This window comes from Notamacropus eugenii, chromosome 1, assembly GCF_028372415.1.
Source record: "Notamacropus eugenii isolate mMacEug1 chromosome 1, mMacEug1.pri_v2, whole genome shotgun sequence".
In the NCBI taxonomy this organism is placed as follows: domain Eukaryota; kingdom Metazoa; phylum Chordata; class Mammalia; order Diprotodontia; family Macropodidae; genus Notamacropus; species Notamacropus eugenii.
The window spans coordinates 279,289,836-279,317,815 of NC_092872.1; the positions used below are offsets into that span (position 1 = coordinate 279,289,836).

Here is a 27,980-nt window from a genome sequence, read left to right on the forward strand (position 1 = left end):
CCCCTACGTGCCCTCCCAGCCGCCACTCCACCACTCCAAAGGACCAACCTGGCTCATGCCCTGCCCAGCTCTGACCCAGGCTTCTTCTTCTCTCCCAGGGCGAGACGCCCTTAATCCTTTCGGTTCCGAAGCCTCCTCCCCCTCCTCCCTCCCTTTCGGAAGTTGGAGAGATCCTCATCCGAGTCGCTTTAAGGAAGCGGGGCGGGCCTGCTCCCAAGAGCCCGCCTCCGTCCTTGTAGCGTCCAGGCTGGCACCGGTTCTGCAATTGCCTTTCCCATGCTCCCGCTACCTCGCTAGGCGTGGCGCGGCTGCAGCCCGCGGTGAGGTTAGGCACCTAGCGGGGTCCCCCGCCGAGGACTCTGGGATTGCGAGACCAAACTCCCCTAGGTCGGCACCCTAGCTCCGGACGCTGTAGGCGCTCTCCCGCCCTGGCAGAGTGGGCACAGAGCCCGGGCTGTCCATGTGCTCTCCCAGCCCCGCCTCCCGCCAGCCTCAGAGGCTCGCTAGTTGGGTTTCAGACCAACTTTAAAGTGCTACAATGTAACTGTTGCCACTTTGTGCCTGTTTCTAAAGAGACCGGCTTGTAGAAACTAGAACACCCGCAAAATGAAGGGGGCGGAGTTAGGATGAGCTCCAGTTCAAGAAGGATTTCTTGACCAAAAGGGAGCGCCGAGACTGGATAATACTCTGGGGTTAAAAAACAGGGAACCCTAGGTTTGAAGCTTGCCTCATATTTCTTATTGTGTAACTAACCTTGGAAAAGTAACTTTGTTTTTCAGACTCAGTTTCCTCTTTTGTAAAATGGTGATCAGAATCTCCACTGCAAAGAGCTGTCTCGAGATTCAAATGAGATATATTCGAAATATAAATGTCAGTTACGTGTACTCCTATGTGCTAGGTACTGTGGATATAGTGATCCCTGACCTCCAGGTGCAACCTTCTTACCGGGATGAGTCTGAGAATGGAGGAGGGATAAACGGGTCACCGAGAAAAGGACATCATAACCACCAAATCCCCGAAAACTTAAGTCCTTGAGATTTTGTGGACGTACACACTTTGGAAGGGCTTCTACCTCTTCTGGGTCAGTGCTCACACCCTGTTGGGATGCAGTATGGACCGAATATTTCATAGACGCTCTTCAAAATTGGCATTTGTAAGTTGGCTGCTTCATTCCAGCAAACAGGATGCGTTCTTCAGTATCTCCTCATACTCCAGTGTCTTACCGAAGACAATGGTGACACAAGGTGTACATAGACTTCTATGCAGGGGTGTGCCAGAGCCAGCCAAACCTGATAACTAGAGCTGATTATTAAGTTTTCACTGTGAGCCTTTATATCTCAGGCTGTCAGTACTGAAGAAACCCAAAGCTTCATTCCTAAAGGGCCTGTTGTTCTAGGTTTGTTTAAACTGGCCTAGACAGAGATTAAATTGAAAATGTTTCCCTGCCAGAAAGGCTGGGTATGTAGTTAAATTTTGTCTGCTGTCTGCTTTTGGAGAACTACTTTGTGAGTTTTTTTAATTATTCTTTTCAATGAACAAAAATCTACTTTCTCTCCTTTTTGCCTCTTCCCATTAAAAAAGGAAAGAAAAAAAATCTTTTTAATAGTCAAATAAAACAAATTCCTGCATTGACTATGTTTAAGAAACACATATCTTATTCTAAATCTTAAGTCCATTACACCTCTGCCAAGGTGGGTAACATTTTTCATGAGTCCTCTGGGATTGTGGTTGGTCATTGTATCAATCAGAATTCTTAAGTTTTTCTAAGTAGTTTCTCTTTGCACTTGTTACAGAAATTATTCGTGCTTTTCTCATTTCATTTTGCATCATTTTATGTGTCTTCCCTACTTACCATCCCCTTTATAACTTCTTATAGCATACCAGTATTCCATTAAATCCACACATAAAAATTTGTTCATCCATTCTTGAACTGATGGCTACCCCCTTAGTTTCCAAAGTTCTTTAGCACCACAAAAAGAGCTTCCATAAATATCTTTGTAATGGTTTTTTTGGTTTGGTATAGATTTCTCCTCCCACCCTACTCCAATTCATCTTCCATTCAACTATTGAGTGTACTAGTACCAAAAATGTTGAAAAACTGCTGTCTTCTTTTCCAACTTGAAGAAACTGAGGCATGGCCAGGTAAAGAGGTCTTCTTGGTCCATGAGGGCAGTCACAATGACCTCATCATCAATTCCTTGTAGCTCATAAGACTTCAAGCAGAATCAATGATAAAAATTGAGAATGTTGACTATAGTGTCCTGGACAGTGAATTTCAAGTTAACATCATTTTCCAATCTTTTTTGACAATTTTTTTGGGGGGAAAGATTTCTTCAGAACTTCTGACAAGGCTTGGATTTGGTGGGTTAAGTGCTAAAGCTTCTCCAAGTACATTAAGGTGAGTTTGAGATTTCCCAAGGTAGTTGTTAATGTCATAAGGAAAGTGAGCACTGCGGCTCACTGTGCAGAGCCTCTAGCACTTACTAAGATGTCAGTGCTGATTAATACTCACCTTAGACTAACAGGATTTTTCACGCAGTAAGTTTGAACCAACTTCTGCACAAGTTGATCATGCATGCTGACCATTCAGATGTTTACAAAGGAATGAAGACAAGAGCCATCAGAGAACAGCAGGGGAGATCCAACTGTTCAAACTTGAAACTGGATCTTGAAGTATTTGGGGATTGCCTAGAACCAAATGAGTGGAAGAGTGGGTTGAGCCTGAAACTCACTAAGAAGTGTTCTCATTGAATGAAAGGGATGTGATCAAGGTGTGATCCATAGAATCTGGCTCCCTGACTCCCAGCCACTCAGAGAAAGATCTAGAAAGTTTCTTTTATCTGTGATGAAAAACCATCTCAAAAAAAAAAAAAAAAGCTGGTCAATGACAATCACAAGAATCCAGCATCCCTTAAACATCACCTGTTGTGGTGGTGTCTGAGAATGAAAAGAAAGCTATGAATATGTGCAGATTATTTTAGACTTTGATCAAAAAAAACCCAAACAAACAAATTCTATTCCACAGGTACAAGACTATCCACTAGTCAGCCAGTTCTTTTTCATCCTGGATTTGAGTAATGGATACTACTGATTTTCTGTGTCTAAGGAAGACAAGGAAAAGACTGTTTGCATCTGTCCATTTGGATTTTATCAGTTTGAGTGTATGCCCCGAAAGATGGTGGGGGCACCATGTTCTGATAATGAAGAAAGAAGTTGGGGGTATGAACTACCTAGAACTATCTTTATCTCCCCATCCCTCACCACCCAGCTGTGCTTCTGATTTTCCAGACTTGGATATCATACCTTATCTGCCCTTTAACCTTCTTCTGCTGTTCTGGTTCTCTTCTGCATTGGGGAGTTCCTTCTGGGGCCTCCATTTTGGGGAAAGACCCAAGCTGGCCAGCCTTCATTCCCTTCCTACCTGTGTTTCTGGACATCAGCACCGTTTTTATTCTCCTCTTTCCTAACTTCCTTATATGTCTTCCCCCATTAAAAAGTGAGCTCCTTTAGGGCAGGGACTATGTTTTTGCTTGTATTTGCATTCCTGCCTGCTTAGCACAGTACCTGGCATATAGCAAGTATTTTTAATACAGTAAGTGTTTGTTGCTTCATCTAGAAGAAGGAGGGGTATGCTGCTAAATGTTTAACATTTTTAAGTTTAATCTGCATTATCATTATTTTTGCCATCACTTTTTTAAGTCCAGCAATCAACAAAATAATAACTCAAGCTCTGATTTGTAGTGTTTGCTAATTTTTGAGGTGCAAATACTCACAATGAAAATTTAATAATCAGCTCTAGTTATCAGGTTTGGCTGGCTCTGACACACCCCTGCATAGGAGCGTATGTACACCTTGATGTCACTGTTGTCTTTGGTAAGACACTAGAGGAGTATGAGGAGAAACTGATGAATGCATCCTGCTGGCCGGAGGAAGCTGGTGTGAAGCAGTCAACTGACAAGTGCCAATTTTGCAGAGCTTCTATGAAATATTTGGTCCAAATTGCATCCCAACAAGGTGTGGGCACTGCCCTAGAGGAGGTAGAAACCCTGCTGAAGTGTGTACATCCACAATATCTTAGAGAATTTCTTTTTCTGGAATTTTTCTGGAATTTGATGATTATTATTATTATTGTTAAGAGCTAAACTAGCATGCTTAGATCATCAGATGATCTGTACATCTGTACGCACATGATTGAAGAGACTCAGAACCAAAAAAGGTGAAATTGCCTTTTGGAGATGTGTGGATCAAAAAATGTGAAAAAGCTTCCAAGGACTTAATCAGATTCTTTACCCATGCACCAGCATTGGCTTGTGCAGACCCATGCAAAATATTTGTTTTCCATATGTGCCGGCCCGGAAGGTTGTACCAAGAAAGCAATTATTGCCAGAGGCCAATTGCATTTGCCAGCAGAGGCTTCATTGGCAGTGAGTCTCATTACCCTGTCTACAAGCTTGAGATCTGAGCTTTGAAGTGGGTTATTACTGAAAAGGTCAAGAGCAAAACTCCTAGTAAAACTCAAATGACGATATTTGTAAGACACTAAGCACAGTGCCTGGCACATAGTAGGCATAAAAAATGCTTCTTCCTTTCCTTTCCTTCCCTCAAGAATGGACTGATAATAATCCATTGACATATTTTGACCAGTACCGTGTTGGATGCTACTTGCCAGAGATGGGTAGCAGCCTTGGGAAATTATGATTTGAGATAGCTAAATTGATAGATAGATGATGGATGCGTAGATGAATGGATGGATAGATAGACAGACAGACAGACAGACAGACAGACAGACAGATAGATAGATAGATAGATAGGTGGGGATAGATAAAGTATATATTAAGCATTTGCCATGTGCCAGGACTGAGGATACAAAAACAAGATGGCTCCCACCCTTTAGGAGTTTACAGTCTAATGAGGGAGAACAACACAGAAGGGGGAGCAGGAAATAGAGAGGGGGCATCTTTATGTGGACAAAGTAGCCAGTGTTTAGGTGGAACAGACCAGAGAGTGAGCAGTATGGCTAGGACTTGTGAGGAGATGGCAGTTCCAAATAAGTTATAGATCTGTTAAGACTCATGTGGATCCAGATAGTTTTCTCAAAATACCTCAGAGTACTAGAGTTTAGGTGATACCAGAAGGAAGTGTTAGAGCAATCTGTGATCCTCAGAGAGGGAGAGAAGAAGGGAACACACACTAATTAAGCATCTAGCATGTGCTGACCACTTTACAAATATCTCATTTTAATAACCAGGTGGAAATATAAGTGTGAGATAATGATTCCAGACAGCAGAAGCCACCTTACTGCTTAGACAATGACAGGTATTGGAACCATGAAATGAAATGCTGTATTGGACTGTGACAGATCCTACACATGGAACCAGAAAGCAGGTGATGTTACCCGCTTAGGATATGACCTAGGATATTGCCTAATAGTGCATAACTTTGGACATGTGGATCAAGAAAGAACCTTAGAGCATGTAAGAAACAGATTTTACTTTTGCAAATGTCACCAAAAAGTCTAAAACTTCAAACTGTTATATACAAAGAAAAGCATTACTAACTTATGTTGCATATTTGGAAAACATAAGTATGAACAAGCCTTTGGAATTTGAATTGAGTTTCTATCACTTCCTAGAGGTGGAAATTATAGTCTCACTTGAGAAAGGGTGGGTCAGATCCTAGATCATATCTATCTGAATAAATCCTTGTGACAGACCAACCAGGGTCCCAGTGGTTTAGTTTAGGCTCTTTCTCTCCAGCCTCATCTTTTGCTATGTTTGCACCAAGTAACTTTGCATGTGGTGGTTGGACTAAATGATATCTAAGATCTCTTTTAGCTCTAAATCCCGTGATTCTATAATCCTATAATCCCTCTGATGATTCAAACTGTGAAATACTGCATTCTATGAAGAGTCAAAACTATAAGGATGACATATGGTCAGTAGAAGTAGGCAGTACCATATTATTGGTGATTTCTTTCAAACAAGGAATAGGGAAAAAATATATTATCAAGGACAAATAGGATTGGAAAGGGAAAAGATGGGAAGACCACATAGCCAAGAGTAGTAGATGGACAGCCCAAGGCAGTATTGGTGTGCAGATGCAGGCTCCAGCACCAAGGATGGATTGGTCAGAATTTCAAAGGACGAGGACTGGTGAGTGGATCATGATCCACCTGTTCAAATAGAGGAGGTTATAAACTGAGTAGGACGACTCACCTATTAGGAGGACCTGCAAACATAAAGCAGCAGAAAGAGACAAAGAGACAGGAACAAGAAATACCTTCACAGAGAGCATGAACTTTGGCAGCAGAGAAAAGAGCCCACCATGGATTCGAAGGAACATACCCTGGGAATTGAGAGGAATATATCTGTGGAGCTCAGCTGAGCAGCTTACCAGCAAGGGACACTATACCCAGTGGGGAGGACATTACAAGAAGAGAAAAGACATTTGGACTCTATAGTCCCAAATGCATGAGTTGCTTTGACCACTTGTATTCCCTATGTGTATTCCTCATTACTACTGTTTGTGCTTATTTCTCCTTAGAAGCCGTTTATATTTGTAGAAGAATGTGCCTGTGGTTTATAGGGGCAAATATATTTTATATTATATAGTTTTATAGCTACTATTTGGTCACCTAATTATATGCCTTTGCTCTGAACTAATTATGTCTATAGGGTGACTACTAAAGGTAAACTTTACTAGTGGGGGCTCATGTGCTCATGACTTTTAGATACATAGTTTCTTTCCTCCCCACTTCTGGTGTGTTGTCTATTTTCATCTTTCCATCACTCTTCCCTTTACTTCTCCTTTCTACCTTCTTGATGGCCATCTATTTGCTTTTCTATTGTAAACTGTGATTTTCCTCTCACCTTTCTTTTAATAACCTTCTAATGAAAATGTCTGGTGAGACTTCAAGGGCCCCAATCCTTCTGCTAAGATCCTATCATTAGCACCTCAGTCAGAGCATTTATAAGCTCCTTCTTTATTCCGTGCGTCATACTAGGATGTCAAGAAAAAACCGAAAAGATTCCTGGTCCTCAAGGAGGAATAACAATAACAATCATACGGTATATTTAGTTTCAGTGAGTTGCCCAGGGCCGCAGGATTATAACACACTATGTCTGATGCGTTAAAGAGGTATGTCCTCTCAACTGGCCTTTCTGTCTGCTACACCTTGGTGCTTATATAGACAATTATTCACGTGGACCATGTAGTCTGCAGACAAGTCAGTATAACTTTTTAAAATGAAGTCATCCTTAAATGGACAGCTAGGTGGCGCCATAGTGCATAGAGCACCAGGTCTGAATTCAAATGTGAGTTCAAATCTGACCTCAGATACTTACCAGTTGTGGGACCCTGGGCAAGTCACTTCACCCTGTTTGTCTCAGTTTCTTATCTGTAAAATGGGCTGGAGAAGGAAATGGTAAACCACTCCAGTGTCTTTGCCAAGAAAACCCCAAAAAGGGTCACAAAGAGTTGGACATGACTGAAACCACTCACTATTATCCTTAAATACTTAGATATAAAGTTTGACATTTTTATATAGCAGGTTATTGTAAAATAAGATCCTGTGTTTCTCTTTTTTAATTTTCTTCTACTGAAAAAATAGGTGCATTAACATTGGCTTTAATCACAATAAGTCAAATTATTTTTTTTTTTTGGAGAAGACTCAAGAATGGGAGTCACCCTGGGAGTTTCTCAATCCCAGTAGTAACAAGAGTTTGCATTTCTATAGGGTTTTCAGGCTTGCCAGCTGCCTCTAAGTGTGTTTGGCCCAAAAAAAGTTATAAGAGTCAGGGAGGAGGACCCTGGGTCCAGGCCTCGGCAGAGTGACTTTCATGTAAGAGCCAGCATAAATCTGGCATTTGTCACCTCAGTGGAAGGATAGCAAGCTTGAGCTGTTCATTCTCAGGTCTCATAAAAGCAGATTGATCAATGGGGCCCAAAAGGTACTGGGTGCTTTAGTCCTTAAGATGCTCTGAGCTCCCTTTCTGTGTATCCTGGAACAATTTTTTTCTGCAAACTGGCCACTCCTATGCTCTGATTTCCCTGACTCTGGGGAAAATGTCCTTGGGAGTCTTGGCAGAAAACATGTGTCAGAACTTAATTTGGTATTTCGTGAATTGTACTTTCAGTGGACTGAGGGGCAAGAGAGATGATTTGGAACAAAAGACCCAGGCTCTGTTCTGCATTTGTAGCTGTGTGAATTTGGACAAATTTGGACAAATCTCTCCAACTGTCTGGGCCTCTTCGGTAAAATGAGGAGATTGAACTACATAACCTCTAAGGTCCCTTCTAGCTTTCAGTTTCTGATAGATAGGTGATAAATAGATAGATAGATAGATAGATAGATAGATAGATAGATAGATAGATAGATAAATGATAGATGGATGGATAGATAGATGAATGATGGATGGGAGATGAATAGATAGATGGATGGATGGATAGATAGATGATAGATGATGGATGGATGGATGGATGAATGGATAGAAAGATGAATGAATGGATAGCTAGATGGATAGATAGATAAAAAGATGGATAAGATAGATAATGAGTTTTTATTGAAGTCTTTTTTTATATTACCATATATTCTTCCTCTCAGAGAACCATTTTCTATAGCAAATACTATTATTTAAAGACAACAAAAGTAGCAGACAAAAATCAGCTTAACTAATCAATTCATTAAAAAAGCCTAAAAATATATACAATGTACCATATTCTGCATCATTCTTAGAGACCTCTCCCTATTCCTTTGCAGTCATCCTATTCATTATTTTTTACAGCACAATGAACATTCTATTGTGTTAATCTATCAGTTTGCTTTAGCCATTCCCAATCAAAGGGAATCTACTTTTTTTCTAGTTCTTTGCCCCCACAAAAAGGGCTGCTATTTTGGTATAATAGGGACTTTCTTCTTGTCTGTAACCTTCTTAGGATATAAGATCTCTGGGTCAAAAGGTATGGACATTGTTGTTATTTTATTTGCATAATTCCAAATTGCTTTCCAAAATGGTTCTACTGATTCTCAGGTCTACCAACAATGCGCTAGTACTTACAGTGTGTCAGATACTACGTTATGGTCCTGTGACTTTAAGATGGCACCAAACCTGTTTCTCTATTTACCAACTGAGGCACTACAATTCCTAATTCCAAGAAATTCATAGGCCATTGTGGTAAAGAGCATATGATAGAGAAGCAAAAATTCTTAATCTGTTTTTGTGTCATGGACCTCTTGGGTAATTTTAAGTTTTTTTCTTCAAATTTTGTTGTTCAGTTGTGTTTGACTCTTCATGACCTCATTTGGGGTTTTCTTGGCAACGATGCTGGAGTGGTTTGTCATTTCCTCCTCTAGCCCATTTTACTGATGAGGAACTGAGGCAAACAGGGTCACACAGTAAGTGTCTGAGGCTGAATTTGAACTCAGGAAGGGGGTCTTCCTGACTCCAGGCCTGACACTCTATCCACTGCTCCATCTAATTACCCCCGCCACTGCTTTTAATAGCTAGCATTTATAGAGTGCTTTAAGATTTTCAAAGCACTTTACAAATATTTGATCCTCATGATAAACCAGAAATGTAGGTATTTCTATGAGCAAAGCCTGTGGCTGGACTAGACCCACCTTCTCCCCACCACACAGCCTGAACCATCACTAAATGTTCATTCATTTCAGCTTCAGTTCTCTTATGCCTGTACTCAAGCAATGTCTGGAAAAAAGTCTGAGCCAAACAGTTTCCCTCAAAAGCCATCACTTGATTGCAAAGGAATTACGGTAGCTTTGCCAATTAGCCAAGACTTTAAAAAAATCCCAGGATTATGACATGACATCATAAAAATAGAAAGTAGAACCACTGGTTCAAACCTTGATACACTTAGCCAGGTGCAACCTTTCAGGCTGTACAGGAAGCATCAGTGTAGATTTTGTGAGTGGGTGTCAAAATGTCCGGATGTATTAAAAAATCATCCTCCAGTGAGGCAGAAATAGCCATGGGACTTTCTTGTGGGTGTTTCCTACTATTTGACATCCTGCATTATGGCTTCAGCTCCTTGCTGCTCCCCCTGTCTCAAGGCTCTCCCCCATTCAGCTGACCCAACCTCCACATAGCCGAAAAGGTGATATTCCCAAATCGTGGGGTCAATCTTAGCATTTTTTGGCCCAAGATATGTCAGCAGTTCTCTGTTGCCTCTAGGTTCAAATACAAATTCTCTGTCTGACATTTACAGCCCTTTGAAATCTGGCTCCAACCCACCTTTCAAGACTCTCCTTAGCTTACTTCTCTGTATGCTCTTGATGGTTCAGTCAAACTGACCTCCTTGTTGTAATACGCCATCCCATCTCCTTACTTCCACACCTTTGCACAGGCTTTCCCTCATACCTCCTTCCCTCTGCCTCTCATAATCCCTGCCTTTCTTCACAACTCATCTTGAGGGAAACCTTTCTGGAGGCCCACCCTAATCCCTCTAGTTGTTTCTCCCTTCTTTTGTCCATATTGTTTTCCATTGATTTTACACTTGACATAGCTTCTTAGGAACTAGGAAAGCCTGAGGTCAAGTCCAACTCTGACCCACATAGGTAATAGGACCCTGAGTAAGTCCCTTAATCTCTCAATGTCCAGGACAACTTTGGACACTAAGATCTCATAAAGATGACCTGCTTTGTGAGAGGGAGATTCCTCATGGGGGAGTTTCTTATACTATTGAAATCACAGGCCCAATTCCCCTCCCTACTGTCTTCATATATATTAATAAATGCTTGTTGAATGAATAATAGTTTCCATAGACTGTTGGTGATAGCAGGAAAAACTCATACCTCTTCAGACTATATTATGCAGAATTTATTTAGTCATTAATATCTTTAACCCAGGTGCTATACCAAGAGTTCACCTGGATTTCATCTCAGGTTTTAAAAACTCATAACACAAGGAATAAAATGCTATTGAAGCAACATTGGTCTGATCAAACTCACTTCCCATTGACAGTGCACAAAGCCTATGTGAATTTGTGGTAAAGCAGAGAGACATCTTTAGAATTAGAGTTAGAGGTGCTGGGTTCAAATTCCATCTGTGCCAGATTCACTTCACTACCCTCAGTTTCCTTATCCATAAAATGAGTTAGACTTGATGATCTCTCAGGTCCCTTCTAGCTCTCGGTTGCAGAATCTCATCATTAGAAGGGGCCTCTGGGGGCATGGAAACCAACCTGAATAAAATCCCCTCTGTGGTATAGCTGGCAGGTGCTCATTCAGCCTCTGCTTAAAGACAGAGAGTGACAGGAAGTCTAATTTGGCTTGAAGTCAAGCAGAACCAGATTATCTGTCTTCCACATGGCAGCCCTTTAAAGACACCTGTACACCCCCTAAACACTTTCCTTCTGGAGCCGAAACTTTGCTGGCTTCTAAATTTTGGAATCATATGTGGGTAGGGTGGGGGGACAGACTTCCCAGAAGAGCCTGAACTAGCCGGGGCTAGGCTGATGAATAACGGGTGAAAAAATGGCACTTGTCACCAGAGGCACCCCAGCTATCGAGCATGAGAAACGCTGTTTTGGTCTGTGGCACCACCAGTTGATGATATCCATTGCATATGGTCTGTGTCTATAGCTGTGTTTTTATATCTAGGGTGATTCTTATGGTACCTCCCACAGGAGTAGTGATGGGTGTTTGACATGCATCAACAGATTGTGGTTGTGAGCTGGATAGGATTTGCAGGGACAGACCTTGGGGGTGGGGGTGAGGGAGCATCAGCCAGAATGAAGCTCACAAAGGGCACCAGTGTTGATCTGCCACACTTGAGCCAACAGTTACTAAGTGCCTTCCTGAGGCTCATTAAAGTTCCAAGTCGCTTTGTGTGCTGCTGGCACTATCTTTTAGGGACATGATGGGAATAGAAAGTAACCTATTCACCTCAGCCCTCTAGAGGTGTGCTGGAGCCTGCTCTTACCATCTCCCAAGATCTGATCATTGAATTTTCAGTGTGAAAGTTTACTACTTAGAAATCAGTGAAGGTAACAAATGAAGGTTTGATCTATTGTTCCTTAGTTGATAGTTTGGACTTAGAAAAGTGACAGAGAAAATGTTCATAGTGCATATTTTACTTCAAAGTGAGTTGAGTACTTTTTTTTTGGCGAGCTGGTTGTTAAATGTTTACCAGCATATCCTTTCCACAACCTCAAGGAAGCCTGGGAAAATGTCTACTGATGATAGAGGAATGGGTAATGACTTTCAGAAGAAAACAGAGTCTTTGGTCTGAAGAGCTCAGCCTGGGGGTAACTTGGTGGGGAAGGAGAGGAGTTGACTCAGAAAAGGAGCCGAAAAGACACTGATTAACCCTGTTCATGCTTTGATTTGGCAACCCTTCAATAGAGCAATGCCAACTGCCCCAGTAGATGGCAGCAGGCTAACTTCCAAGAAGTCTTCCCTGATTCCTTTTCAGTTAGAAGTAACTTTCTTCCTTCTCTAACAGAAGAATACTTTGTACTCAGTCACTTATTATATTGGCATCAATCTATGGGCATGTCTTATCTCTCCTACTGGACTGCCATGTCCATAAGACCAGGGACCTTAAAGTCAGCATGCCCCAAACTGAGCTCCTCACCTGCTAACCCTGTTCCTCTTTCTGCCATCCCTGCTCTGTCTGGGGCATCATTTGCCTGGTCTTCCATGGATGCAGCCTGGGTGACATCTTTGATCTTTCCTTTTACCTCAGATCTCCTCCACTGCTGAGATCAGTCATGTCTGGCTCTATAATCCCTCAGAGTTGTTCTCTCCTCTCTCACCAAACCAATGTAAGCTCTAATTTCCACCTGCCTGAATTATTGCAAGAGATTCCTCATAGGGCTTCCTGCCTATAACTGATCAATCAAGACAGACAATGTGGGTTAGTGGGTAGGGCACTGGACCTGGAGTTATGAGGCCCTGAGTTGAATACACACCTCAGTCACGTACAAGCTGTGTGACCCTGCCCAAGTCCCTCATCCCCTCTGTGCCTCAGATTCCTCCTTGGTAAAAGGGGAGGGAAGTAAACTTGGTGGTTTCTAAGATGATTTCCAGCTCTAAGTCCATGATCTTATGGTCTATGAACAAGCATTTATTAAATGCCTACTACATGCCAAGCACTGTGCTAAGTACTGAGGAGACAATGAAAAATCCCCAACAGTCCCTACCCTTATATTCTAAAGGAGGTGGCAACATATCCATAACTCAGGATATTCAAGATTCATGTAGAGTAGATACAAGGTGGTCTTAGAGAGGAAGGCTTTAGCAACTGGGAACAACAAAAAAGATGACCTTGAACCTTTCCAAGTGACTAGGGGCTATCCAGAATTGGCAATATGGACCTTGCCAAAAAAAAAAAAAAAGACTGGTTGATTTTCTGGGGACAAATCTGAACTCAAAGCCAGCCTCCAGACTGCTGCTACCCCAGTGACCTTCCTGATGTACATCCTGAGCATCTCATCCTCTCCCCAAATTTTCAAGAGCTCCACATAGCCTATTGAGTGAAACTCAAACTCCTTTTCCAGGAACGTAGTAGGTGCTTCATAAATATCTGTTCCATCACAGTGAACTGGCAGTCAAGGTCCTGTATGATCTTGGGCCACCCTACCCTTCCAGTCTTATCTTGTATTATTTCCTTTACTACACTAAGATGACTCACTTGAGATCTGATTGGAGCCCTTTGCTCACTCTGTTGTTTAGGCCCCAAATGCCTTCCCTTACCCCCTTTCCATGTTGTTATCTAGCCTTTCAGGTCCAACTCAGAAGCCTCCCATCCATGAAGCCTCCTGTGACTCCCTCAGTCAGCATACCTGACTTGTCCTCATCTCAGAATCATGCTCAGTGATTTCCCTCCCACCTCCAAACCTTTGCTCACAGTGGTGAGTCTGGCATTCATTCTGTCCTTTAAGAACAAATTCCCAAACTGCTCTCTATTTTAGAAGGCACAGTCTTTGAAAACAAGGATTGTTTCAGTCTTTGTCTTCATATCCCTGGCACCAACACAGAGCCTGACCCAGCTGGTGCTTAATAAATACTTGGTGAATAGGTTGGTTTAGGGCCCAGGATTGGGATCATAGGCAGGTCCCGCGAGTGTGAGCAATCCAGGGGAAGCAGTCACAGAGAGTCTAGTTTACCCTACTTGAAGTTATAAATATGGAGATTTGTCCTTGCCAATGCGAACATACAGTGTAAATTAGATGGCTGGAACCCCTTCATAGGGATTCTTCTTTCTCACCCATCGGCCCCTAGCCCTATAAACAATGGGTCTGGGGGAGAGGAAGTGTGTAAATCTGACAGCAGAGTCCAACAGAAGGGCCAGAACTGGACAGGCTCAGGCTGAGACTTCCTCTCCAACATCATCCATGCCTTGGCCTGTATTCCTCTATTGCGACTGGTGCCTGACTTGGCTTTCTAGTTACTGGGTTGAGGTCCTGTAACAGTTAGACGTGAGCTCCATGGGGGCAGCGACCTTCTCCAAACACTACTTTCCTTTCCCAGAAACAAATTTGTTATTATTATTTCTCCTCCCCCAAACTTGCACAATCCATCATTTATGTGTGTGTGTATATGTGTATGTATGTGTGTATGTATGGCCAGTTATAGGAGAATATCAATAATGTACACATGAACAGGCATGCATTTACACATGTGTACACATATTGTTTGAGTAGATGTATAGATAGTTATATTGACTATCAGTGCTTTATACATATATATGCATATGTCTATACGTGTGTGTATACACACATATAGCCAGTTCTACAAGAACATCCATATAGAGAGCTCCCAGAGAGAAAACATCTTGCATCAGTACATATCACCACCTGCTCTCCAGTTTGTAGTTTGGGACGCTTCCACTGAGAAGTTAAATTACTTGCTTTGAATCAGAATCAATCAATAAGCATCCATGCATCTATTAAGGTGGACTTACCCATGTTGGGGGGGTGGGGGGGTGGGGAGGAGAAGACTGAGAAGCCTACAGAGGTTCTCCCTGACCGGTTTCAGTTCAAGCAGATGGAAGTTAGGGGTGACCTATACCTGGTCGTGTGTGATTGAGGGGTTGGTACCATGTGAACAAAAACATTCTGATTGACCGGGGAGAGCTGAGAGAACAGAGCCAGAACTTAGTGGGTTTGCAAAAGGGGTGAACTACATCTCCTTCTCTCTTTCCCCTTATGGCTGCAGGGAACAGAGCTGCTCAGAAGTGGCCTCGAAAGTTGGGTAGGAGAGGGGCAGTAGCCATATCTCCTACCTGGTCACAGTGTCTGTGATCCACCTCTGTCTCTTTGTTTTATTATTTCCTGATTTTAGTGTTCCAAGATGGAAGTATCCAGTTGACCTTGTGAGTTTGGGAGGTCCAGAGATCTTATCTTAGGTCCCATCGATGGTCAGAGCTGAAAGGCAACAGTAGCAGTGACCATTGGAGTAGCAGAGGCAGGTGGCAGTAACATTAGCTGTAGATGAATGTTGAAAGACAAATCATCCAATGACAGTGACAGCTTTAGTTCCCCACCCCCTTGATGAGATATGTCTGGATACAAGAAGGTTACTATTGATCCTTGGAACCCAACAGAAAATGAAACCGTAGGAGGAACTTCATGAAGATTCCATGCAGAGAGAAAATGAACAGGGCCAGAAATGGCAAGTTCCTTCTTGTTACAAGTGTTCTCAACACATGTGCCTCATTGTACTCTTTATACTCAAAGTTTGAGCCCACTTTCCCCCGGGATCTTCTGTGTACTAGAGGAGAGTTTGGGGAGGAATGTTTTATACCAGTCATTCATATTATATTTGCTGAGTAAATGCTTTTGTTGAAGTTATTGTATAATTTTTAATGGGGGACACACTAGTGGGGGCTCATTAACAACAAGAACCCTAAGAATAGTAGCAGCTTCCCAAAGCAAATTGGATCCAGTTTATGAGTTCAAGTACAGGCTGGTGGACTTGCCCCCCCAGTAGTGGGAGTATTACACAAAGCACTCTATATACATTGCCTTCTCAAAATTTTACAAGGTTTGTAGTTTGAGGCAGTGTAGTGAGGGCTGAATTTGGAGTTACTGGGTTCGAGGTCAAATTCTGGTTCTGTCACTTATTGCCGTGTTGCTTTAGGCAAATCACCTGATCTCTCTGGGAGTCATTTCCTCAACTGTCTAATGAGAGGGATGGACTATGTGACCTCTGAAATTCCTTTCCACTGTAGAACTATGATTGTATTCACAACCCTATGCCACCAATAACTTTTAAAAGCAATCTTTTGGAAGTAATATTAATGTTATTAAATCTTAATTACCATCAAGAATAGAAACATATTAGAAGTAGATAGAAGACTAGTTTTGGAGTCAGGAAAACCTGAGTTCAAGTCCTGTCACATAATAGCTGTGTGATCATGGACAAGTGACAGCCTTTCAATACCCCCAGACAACTGTTAAGAGATTTCAAATGAGTTGCCAATATACACCAGTGTAAGAAGTTTCTACATTGGCAGTTCCCCCATATACCAGTCATTGACCTGGACCAAAAACCAGTTATCAAGAAAAGAAAAGATGCTTCCATTGGAATGGAACTACAAGAGAATCGAGTGATTGTCAGGGCTCTAGAATGAGAGTTGGTCAATGGTTGCCCAGTAATTTTTCAGGGCCTATGACTTCTCTCCCCAAGATGGGCCCCTTTTCTTCCCCCCTTTCCCACTCTTCCTTCCCATTTGTTTTGTCTCCTTTGCAATTTCTCAGGACATAGTGCCAATGACCCGTGTACTTTGGTCAGTCTGGGATCCAGGACTAAAGAGGTTGGTGACCCTCTTCTCCCTCATCCCCTTCTCTGTCCTCCCTGCTTTCTCTCCTTGTCTGTTCTCCTCAGTTCTCTTTCTTTCTCTCTCCTCAAAGCCATTCAACACATATTAAGTGCCTACTGTGTACCAGGACTCTGCTGGGCATAAGGAATATAAAGTAAAATGAAACAGTTCCTGTCCACAAGAAGATTACAGTCTCCTCCTCATGGGCCGTGCCTGAGGTGGGCTGTAGGCACTTGTGGCCCATCCACTGCTGGTAGTCAAGGATGAGAGTTGCGTCCCGTCTTCCGCATTAAAATCATTCAGGGCCTCGAGATGACACTAACAAATGATGAAATCTATTCCCAGTTGGAATTTAGGCATTTCATTTTAGAAGAACTTCAGGAGGAACACATTGCTGACTGGCTGTGTTATTAGACTAGTCAGGTGACAGATCTTGGCTTCCCTTCAAAGCACTGATCTAAGCTCCCTTCCCTGCCTTCCTCCAGGGGAAGCTGAAGGAGGCACAGATTCTCAGACATGTCCATGGTGTTCATTTGTTTACCTTAACCATCTTTTTGTTGTTGTTGTTATAAGGGAGACTTCTTGGCAGGAGAAGGGAAGATGGTCTTTTCAGAAATGATGGTGATATCCACCCAAAATCATAAAATATTTATTTTTAAAATTGTGTTATCAGTTATACTTGATTTATAAGACTGTGAGGCCTACTCTCCTCTTAGATTATGAACTCCATGAGGCCAGGGACTATACTTTATCTAAATTTTGCATTCTGTCTACATACACCCCCCCTCCCCATCCTACCTTCCCTTACTCAGTGCTGAGCAGCTAGTATTAAATGTTGGTTGAATTGAATGAAAACAACTTAGCTTGGAAGAGATATTTTGTCTTTTAAAAATGTAACCTAAAAGTCCCATGCTGTTTTATCGGGGGGGGGGGGGGGGTAGGGGAGGGAGAGGCAGGGCTTTTTGGATTTTGAAACTTTGGAAAAAAAGCCCCCTGTGGCTAAGACAAAATACCTCATGAACCATATGCTGTGGGGAAGCCTGCCAGGAAAGGGCCCCTTCTCTGTCAGAGTTATTTGCTTTGCAATCAACAAAGGGTGAAGGACCCTTAAGGCACCTTTTGTTCCAGGGCCTAGAATGTAAACGTGGTGACTTCTCAACTGATTTAAGCCAAGAGGGTCCTTTGGAAGAGAAATATAAAGTAGAGTGTTAAAGATGTTTCCAGATGTCTCCTCATGGGGAAGTCTAGAAAGAATCAGAGCTTGGGGTGTCCGTTCTGGGGATTCTGCAGAGTTTGAACTTGGATCATCTTAGGCCTCTCAGTGGGAGCATGAGAAGCAGGAGAGTGCTATGGGAGGCCCTAGAAGCATGTGAGGAGTGGAGAAGAGACTGTCCTCTTTGGGAGTGATCATCCTGGGAGTCAGGACAGTCACTGTGAATGTGACTGATCAGGAAAGCTGGACTATTGGGTCCAATTCCCTCACCTTTAGGTGGGCAAACTAGGCCCATAGTCACACAGAAGTAGCATAGTCAGAACTTGAACTCAAGTCCCTGGACTCCAAATGCCACATTCTTCTCTGTACTACCTGGGACCTTATGGATGGGAAGAGGGAGCAGGTGGGGAGGGGGCATCAAGGCCAGTGCCTACCAGCAGGTTAAGCTTTGATGTAAGGGTCACAGTACCTTGGGCAGCTTTGAGGGGGGGATGTTTCTTGGGCAGCCTCTATTGGTTTGCTCTCTGATGACTTTTGCCTGCACCGTCATCTTTCCAATTTAGGGGCAACATGCCAGGGAACTAACTTGTCCGGGGGGGGAAGTGACATCACCTAAGCTTGGTTCACTGGGCTGCAGAGAACTTTGAAGAGGGAGAGAAGGAGGGGGTGTGATCTGAGACCCATGTCATAATATCAGCCCAGGGGCCAGGCTGACGTCACAGGGCACCCTCCCCAGCCTCCCTGGAGGGGACCACGGGAACACTTTTGGATTGGAGGATGGCATGCTCCATGGAGAGACTCCATTCATAAGAGACAACAGCGTTGATCCAGGGGTCTGGCCTCTGGGAGGGTTTATCCAGGAAGAATAGGCACCCTGGGCAGCTCCCAATTAACGCACTAGAGCCTTGACTCTGCCATCCCTGTCACCCCTACATCCCCACCCCATAGCCCACCAGTAGCCAGACCTGTCTGTTCTCTTTCCCCAGCAGCTTGAGCAGTATCCCTTCTCTGGTTCATCCCAGATCACTGGCCTCTCACGGAGCCTTCTCACCAAGTTCTCCTCAAGCACAAGTTTCAGAGGCTCACCATTTTTTCTGGGAGGTAACGACTCTCCAGCTGCACAGCCTTTTCCAGTCTGGCCCCCACCTGACTTCTGGACTCATTTGGCATCAATCTATGTCCCAGACAGACTGAACTCCCACTCTTTCTTGAACTAGAATTCTTTCTCCTGGCTCCATTCCAGTGCACAAATGGTGCCCCCCAACCTAGGGCCTGGAAGCCCCTCCTTCCTTCCTTCTGCTCCTTAGACCAGTCAGCTTTCTCAGAGGTTCAGGCTCTGAGCTGTGTCCTCTGGGAAGCCTTTCCTAATGGCACCCTAACCTCAAACCTTCATGTATGCTCTCACCTTTTTACAGGTGGCGTCTCCCCATAGAGTGTGGGGTCCTTGAGAGTGGACAATCTTGTTCTTGTCTTTGTAGCTTAGCACTGAGGTGGTGCCTGCTGCTTACAATGACTTTGTTGGCTTGGCTCTTTCTACACACAATAAAGGCCTGTTTTTCAACAATGTAAAATAAGAGATTGGAGGAGAGAACCCCCAACGTCCCTTGTAGCCCTAAGTCTTAGATCCTAGAAGTCTAATTAGGAGCCTTAAGAGCCATCACCCTTCCTGGTGGCCTCTTCTCCAGGCCTTCCCAGAAGTTCATCACGAAAGTCCATCCTATGGATTGGAGACATGCTTCAAGCTTGCTTACCTTGTGTAGCAACCAATGAAACACCCAGACAGTTCATACAAAACTAGATAAGTCTGACAGGTACACATTAAGAGCCCCTACTTGGCTTTTTCAGGCAAGGAATAGCCCTATCTCTGTCTTTGTGTCTGTGTTTGTCTCTCTGCCCCCCATCTCTCTATGTCTTTTTCATCTCTGGGTCTCTGTGACTATCTCTCTGCCTCTCTATATTTCTGTCACAATCTCTGTCTCTATGTTTCTCTGTCTCTCATCTTTTGTCTCTGTGACTATCTCTCTCTTTTACTGTCTTTCTGCCTTGCCACCTCTGTCTTTGTTTCTCTATGTTTCTCTGAGTCTCTATCTCTTTGCTTCTGTCTCTGTTTCTCTCTCTCTCCTTCTCCCCTATCCACTGGGTTACAGAAATATACCATTCAGCTGCTCTGGTTAGGCCTCTGGCAGTGACAGCCCTCAAGTGAAGTTGCTGCCAAGAGCCCAAAGGTCTAGTCTTCAACTCTGCAGACTCGGGGACTCGATTTTATCACATCTCCCCAGAGGTGATAAGGCTGGGGAGCTGACTCATGCACTCACCAGATAGATGGGAAAGTCAGGGTGCCACCTTACTGATATATCATGACAGCTACCCCAACTGTAGGGGCTGTGGGCTTCCATCCAGCTGTCAACTCTGTTGAAAAAGAGTGCTTGGGAAGAGAGATTAACCATACATGGTATATGGGCAAGAGCTGAGGTCAACTCAAGAGGGAAAGAGAGAGTTACCCCCTGAGATTTCACTGAGATGGGGAATTCCCAGATGAAGAAACTCTCTCTGTTGATACAACCTGTAGTCTTAGAGAGTTGTTCAGATGGCAGAAAAGTCCAGTGACTTGCCCCAGGTCATGCAGTCAATATGTATCAGAAATGGTTGACTCTTTGTCTCTCTAAAGGGAGAGAGACATCTGATGTTATCTGGGACTGTCATCCAGCTTCAGTGGCCTATTGCCCTCACCCTCACAACAGAGCTTTCCTTGCCTTAATGACATCGATGAGAATGTGCACAGAGCACTTTGCCCATTGGAGAAGGGCTGTAGAAAGGTCAAGAAGTTTAATAACTGTTCTTATTTCACCTGAAGGATCCTGGCAGATGCTCATGCCAGCCAGGTGGGGAATTTACCAGGGGCATCATCCGTGAACAACTCCTAAGCCTTCCCTTTTCTTGCTTTGCCTGGGAACAGGGAATAAAGGACATTTCTCCATGGCTTTGCAAACATGAACTCATTTGAACCTTCTAAGATCCTGTAAGGTAGGGCCTATGCTTCTTCTTATCCCTATTTATAGATGAGGAAGAGAGAGGTCAAGTGTCTTGCCCATGATCACACAGCAAGTCTATATCAGAGGTGAATTATGAAGTGGAGTCTTCCAGATTCCAAATTCTAACGTGTGACACATTATACTGTGAGCTTCTGCACACAAGATGTAAATGCCTCAGCACTTCCTATCAATTGTTCCTTCTTTCACTGTGAACCCTTTGTACAAAGTAGAGAATTTAAGTAAATTATTCAATCCATCAGCAAGCACTTATTAGTCCCCTCCTGTGTGCCAGGCGCTGGGGCTATACAGACAATCTCTGCCCTCAGGGAGACTGCCATTTAGCTGAGGAAAGTAGCATGTATAGGAATATACACAAATAGATAGAGGATAGTTTGGGAGGAGGGCCTTAGACTCTCAGGAGAAAAGGAAAGGGAAGGTGATGTGAAGAATCAGGAAGGGAGAGAGCCAATCTAGGAATGGGGGATAGCTGTGGGAAAGGCGCAAGACAACCGTGGGGCTGTGCCTGAGGAGCAGAGGCAAGACTAGTTTGACTGGACTTTGGTATACAGGGGAAGAGTGATAAGGTTGGACAGGTCTGAGGGAGCCAAGCTGCAAAAGGATCTAAATGTCAAACACGGGAACAGTTTGATCCTAAAGACAATAGAAAGCCATTGGAGTTTACTGAGAAAGGCAGTGATATGGTAAAACTATGCTTTAGGAAAATCACCTTAGTGGCATTGTGGAGGGTCCATTTCAGTGGCGAGAGACTCAAGTTGGGGACCCCAGTTAGGCATCTATTGCAATAATCCAGGAAAGAAATGAGGGTGGCTGCTGAGTGAAAGAAGGGGGCATATGTGAGAGGTACTGTAAATGTAGAATGACAGTAGGGAGCACCACAGCATACAGAGCATTGGACCTGGAGTTAGGAACTTCTGTATTCAAATCCTGACTCAGACACTTCCACACTAGTGGAACCCTGAACAAGTAACTGTCTACCTCAGTTTCCTCATCTGTAGGTTTAGTGGCTTGTTCAGGGTTCTGTGCTAAGTAAAACCTAGCAGCCTAGCTAGGGATGAATAGTTAGCACACTGATGAAAGATTATAAGTCCAGGATGATCTTGATGGGTTAAGCACATTAGGTTGACTCCAAAAAGATATAATATGTTAGAAATAAAAGATAAGCCTTACATTTGAACTCAGAATAATAACTTTACAAGTATGAGAGGGAAGAAATATGACCAGATAGCATTTTATCTGAAAAAGATATGGGAGTTTTAGTGATCTATAAACTCCACAGAGTGGTTTTTACAGTGGTGCACAGCAGATAAAAAAATAATGCAATCTTAGGTTGAATTAGGAGAGGTTTCATTTTCAGGGATAAGGCAGTGGTCTCCCCGATGTCTACTCTGCACTGGTCAGCCTACACATGGAATATTGTGCTTAGTTCTGGCTGGAACATTTTAAGAAATAAGTTGATAAGTTGGAGAACATACAGAGAAGAATAAACAAGACAGTGAAGATCATTGAATACATGCCATGTGATAATAACAATAATCATGAATTAATGTGGCATATTGGAAAGAGAGATGATTTTGGAATTAGTAAGATCTTGGTTTAAGTCATGCCTTTCACACATACCTGCTATCTGTCCCTCTGAAACATTAACTTCTTAATTTCTTAGGCAGCTCTCTAAGACTACATGCTATGCAACAATTATTCATCTGCATTGATAAAAGGAGTTTCTCACTGGGAATTCCCTGTGCCAGTGAAAATGGAGGTTGAAAAATAAGTTAATGAATAAATAACAATACCAATAAATCAATCTTATGTATAGTGTCAAAGTTTCCAAGTCTCTTTGCAAACATCACATTTGCTATATGAGCATCAGTTGATACTAGGAATGTATAATCTAGAAAAGATGGGGGAGAGGAGAAAATGATAACTGTGTTCAAATATTTGAAAGACTTCCTTGTGGATGAAGGACCAGATTCATTCTGTTTAGCCCTACAAGACAGAACTAAGGAAAATGGCTAAAATTGAAAAGAAGCCAATTTAAACTTAATGTCAGGAGAAAAATCTAACAATTAGTGTTATCCAGAAGTAGAATGGGTTGTTTTGAGAAGTGTTGGTAACATTGGAGGTCTTCAGGCAGAAGCTGGATAGATATTTTTAAGGTACATAATAGTTAAAATTCCTGTGGATTACATTTATATGGGTTGTAAGTTAGATGACCACTGAAGTCCCTTTAAACTTTAAATTATGTGATTCTTTAATTTTGTTTATTAAAGTTGAATACATGTATATTACTAAGAAGATCAGTTCCTGATCATGTGATTGCTTTTGTTATTTTGAAATGTTTCTTTCTGTTGTTTTTTTGAGCTTTATCCAAGAAAATGAGTGTTATTTTATATTTGGGAAATGTTGAAATAATTTAATGTCTACATTAATTTTAGAGATGGTTGGATTTTCTAGTTATGGTACTTTATCATTTGAAAACTATGATGTTTTGACCTTTTAATTCATATTTTAATCCCTTTAATATCTTTATTCTATCTTATTATAATTACAGAACCATAATTTTCAGTACATTATATTGAGCAAAAGTGGTGATTGGATACCCTTGCTTTGTACCTATTTTTAGTGGGAATGTTTCTGATATTTCTCTATTGCATATTATGTTGGCTCCATTTATAGTAAATTGTAACTGATAAACTCTTGCTTTGTCTTATAGGCTCATATATTTAAAGCTGACTTAGAGGCTGAATCCAGTCCCTTCCATTTACAGATGAGGAAACTCAGGTCCAGAATAGTTAAAAAGTTTTACCCAAAGTTACCCAGGTAGAAAATGACAGGGTTGGGGTCATTGGACAGATTGGAACAAAAGTCCTAGAAGTTTCAATTCTTAGGAGCAAAGAAATAAACAAAAGGGACTGTTTTTCTGGATTTGACTCAGAACAAGGAGGACAGTGCTAAAAATGGATGCAATGAGAACCTTTGTAGAGAAAGCAACCATCTTCTGCAGCCAGTTATTCTGTAAATAGCAAATTTTTTAAAAGCTCAAAGAAATTATAGGTAAAATATCATGATCTGTCTTGCTAAAAGGAAGGATAGTTCAAGAGAGAAAGGGACTCTCAAAAATGAAATCTGTCAGTATCACCATGAATGGTCTAGAGGAAGAAGAAGATACAAGGGCTAAGCTAGAGTGATAAGGCATAGATTTAGAACTCTAAAAAAATGTACGCAAATGTATTTATCCACGAATAGTCATATTGTTGCAATCTTTCTTGTCCCAGAACATTGATAACCCCTCCCCTCAACCATTGAGATGGTGGTAAGTGCAGCCCATAAAAGATGCCCAGCAGAGGAAATGTAGCTGTAACTCATTATTTCCTAGAGTGCTTTCCTACAAGTCACTGTGTAGAGGGAAATAAACAAACACATGATCAAGTAGAGGAACTCTTCCGGGGGGCCTTGTCAAGGCAGTCACACACTTGCCAAGCTCTCAGTGCTTACCTGGACCTGAACCTTCCTCTACCAATAACTAAATCATTAAAGAGGCAGCATGACACAGTATAAGGAATGCTAGATTTGGAGTCTGAGAAAGCTCCTAGAGCTAATCCCAGCTCTACTTCTCACTACATGTCTGACTTTGATCAAATTACTTAATGTCTCTGGACCTAAACCCCTTGCAACGCTAATCTATGACATTTAATTTACACATAGAATCACAAGCTAGAAGGAACCTGAAAGTCCATCGGGTCCCACTCTCATTCTACAAAAGAGGAAACTGAGGCTCATGGCATTTCAGTGACTTTGCCCAAGGCCATGTGGGAAGAGAAGCAGGATTTGAACCTAGACCCTTTCAACTGGTTATGCTACTGCTTGGTAACAAGCTTGTGATGTACCAGTTAGCCACTGCCCTTTCTACTTCCAGGGGATCTCAACTGCAACCTGTCTCCATATGTCAGTAACAACAGACATAGTTTACCTCTTCTTTGCTCTGCTATTTTATTGCCTATACATTTTTTTTTTCAAATAGAAGGAGATATTTAAAGAGATGAATATGGATGCTTTCTATCTGATCCTCCAAATTGCCTTTCTAACAAATTACCACATTAGTCACATAACCTCTTAAGGCACCAGGCATTGATCCAAGACTAAAAGCTGTAAGGCCATTGCTGATTTGCACTGGCAGAGGGAATTATCCCCACCAGGAATTCCCTTTACCAATGAAACCACAGATCTGACCCTCTACACAGATGCACAGAAATCTCCTGATAAGCTCAGAACAAGAAAGGAGTTGTGTACATCCAAGTGGAACAGGACTTTGGAGACAATGGTGGGAGACAAGAATAAGTCTCCTCCTCCTCCTCAGTCTCCTCTGGGACTGTTCAGAACCCATCATTGTGTGGCCCAAGTCTGTCCCAAGGTCAGAGCTGCTTTCTGGGGAGGGGAAGAGAAGGTCTAGTGGGGGATGTTCTCTTTCTGTCAGAGGACTTTGACCCTGTTTGTTGCACGAGGAAGTTTACAGAAGGGTGCCATGACCTTTGGTGAATGTCATCGAGAATACCAAAGGCCAGACTATTCTGAAGGAAGCAGAACAGTCTTATGATTCTAACTGATATGATAGTGAGGCACACGCCCATTCAAAGTTCTGTGGCCAGGCCCAGCCCAGGTAATACCACTCACTCCCCAAGGGAACTAGCTAGTTCTTTGGAATGCAAGCCCTCTCCAAGCTAGGGATAGTTCCAACGGAACAGGTCAAAGGGCAACAAGAACCTGCCTCTATACTGGCCTTCTGCCCTACCTTTGTCTGCTCACATTGTTTCCCTAGCTATGTGACCCTGAGAAAATCACTTGGCTTCCCCTGGCCCTTGATTTACACATTTGAAAAATGAGGGCAGGATTAGGCTTGAGCAACTCTAATGCCCCTTTCCATTGTCAATCTATGATCTTGTGAATGCCTTTTAATTTTCTTCATTTTTAAAAAGTCTGATGCCTTTGGTGTCTGTAACACAGTCACTTCTTTATATATATATATATTTATCCCTCCCCCTTTGAACACTCCCCTATAAGAAAAATAAAGCTGATAATGAGCAAAGGGAGTGCATCGATAGGACATGCACCATTCCATAACCATAGACCCTCACCTCTACAGAAAGAAAGGTACTATCTTGTCATCTGCTGTCTTAGATCAAGATTAATTGTGAAAATAAATTTGGACCTCCTTTCCTTCTTGTTTTGGTTGACATGGTTGTAGTCATTGTATGGACTGTTTTTCCACATTTGTTTAGACTTATGGAACTCATTTTTATTGTTTTTGAAATACTCTTCCACTCCATTCATACAGCGTGGTTCCTTCAGTCGTTTCCCCACTTGTCAGGTGCCTGCTTTGTTTCTGTTGCCCCCTCCCCGCCTCACCTGCCCAGTGCTACTCTGGATAGTTTCAACCTTTTCATTTTACTCATGAAAAAACCGAGGCTCATCAAGGGCATGACTTATTCCAGTCTCACCGGAGGAACTCCCAGGAGATCTAACCCTCTTCTCACCAACCCAGAGGCCTTAGTTAGCAGTTTCTATGCAGGTTGGCCCATCCCTGTTTCGTAGACTAACCAAAGGTATTCTTTTTCAGCCCCCTCCCCTCCCTGTCACCGCACAGTGGGGTCTTGCAGAGAATCCTCGCTATATCCTCATTCTCCAGCAGATGGCACTGTTTCCCTGGTTCTCCGCCTGTCTTTCATTGTAAAGGACACTGGATAAGTATTTCCTCTTCTGCCATTTGGACTTCAATATTATTTACGGAGTTCCCGTGTACACAGCACACAGCACACAGCCAGATACCAGACCTGGGCATCATTCAAGTCTAGCGAGACTGGGCTCCTCTGCCTTTATGGGGTTGGCAGTGGCACTGGGGGTTACAACATGCACATGACTCCATGAGGCTTGAGATGTCAGTACCCTGGCAGCTGCAAAGCAGAAGGATGTTCACCCTGGGGACACAGTCAGAGAAGCCTTCATTCATGAAGGAGATGGCCTTTGGTTTGAGTTTTAAAGGATGGGTGGGGATTCAGCAAGTGAAAGGGTAGAGAAAAGGCCCCCCTTTCTTCACAGGATTTCCAACCTTCGAGATGGAGGGGCCCTTAGAGGTCACGGAGTTCAAATTCTTCATTTTCTAGATTGGGGAAGTAAAACCACAAGGAATCTCTTCTAGGCCTGGTGATTTTAATTTCCCATAACATCTGCCTTCAAAGACATGCTATGGATCAATCACCTTCTGGGTAGCCAGCACCCTTTACGTGCTACAGATACAGAAACAAAGAATGAAACAATTCTACCTGGGAGGCTATGACAGGTATACAGAGATTTGTAAATGCAAGGCACCTACAAAGTACAACAAGGTCATTTCCGGGGGAGGAACTGGAGAAATCAGGAAGGGAGATCAGGGACGACCCTATGTAGGAAGTGACATTTGGGTGGTGTTTTGAAGCAAGGTCTGGATTCTACAAGATGAAGATGAGGAAGGAGAACATTCTGGGCATGATGGACCTAACTATACAAAAGCATGGGGGTGGGAGATGAAAGGTCATGTGGGAGGAACAGTTAGCAGACCAGTTTGAATGGAATGGAGAATTTGTGAAAAGGTGCGATGTAAAACAGATGTGGAAAATTAAATGGAATCCAAATTGGAATAGGTTCTAAATCCAGGTTGAGGATTCTCTATTATATTCTGTAGTCAACAGGGAGTTACTGAAGATATCTGAGCAGGGGAGTAGATTTTAGCAATAGCAACCTGACAGTTGTGTAGATACATGAGATAAGGGAAGAACTCGGGGCTCCTTAGTATACTTGTTTCTATTTCAGTTCAGACATTTTTCACTCCATTTTAACATTCTGGATTACTTAGAGAATTATTCATGAAAGGAATAAAAATTGAGAGAGTTGCTGCAAATGAAA

General features: G+C 42.7%; 1 protein-coding gene and 1 long non-coding RNA gene across 5 annotated transcripts in view; one reads left to right on the top strand and one right to left on the bottom strand.

Annotated features, from left to right (window-relative positions):
* ATAD1 (ATPase family AAA domain containing 1) overlaps positions 1–18,609 on the bottom strand; it is a 62,001-nt gene extending 43,392 nt beyond the window's left edge. For 3 of the 4 annotated variants that reach the window (XR_011971641.1, XM_072628948.1, XM_072628946.1), the window contains exon 1: positions 49–439. The gene's annotated coding sequence lies outside the window, so the exon portion shown is untranslated. Of the gene's footprint in view, positions 1–48; positions 440–15,242; positions 15,385–18,463 lie in introns of those variants that run through there. The other variant, XM_072628947.1, reaches the window with a different exon arrangement.
* On the top strand, positions 16,620–27,216 carry LOC140517577 (uncharacterized). The gene is made up of 3 exons (XR_011971642.1): positions 16,620–16,775; positions 20,951–21,018; positions 26,659–27,216. It is a non-coding gene; the product is annotated as an uncharacterized lncRNA (long non-coding RNA).
* The last annotated feature ends 764 nt before the right edge of the window (positions 27,217–27,980 follow it).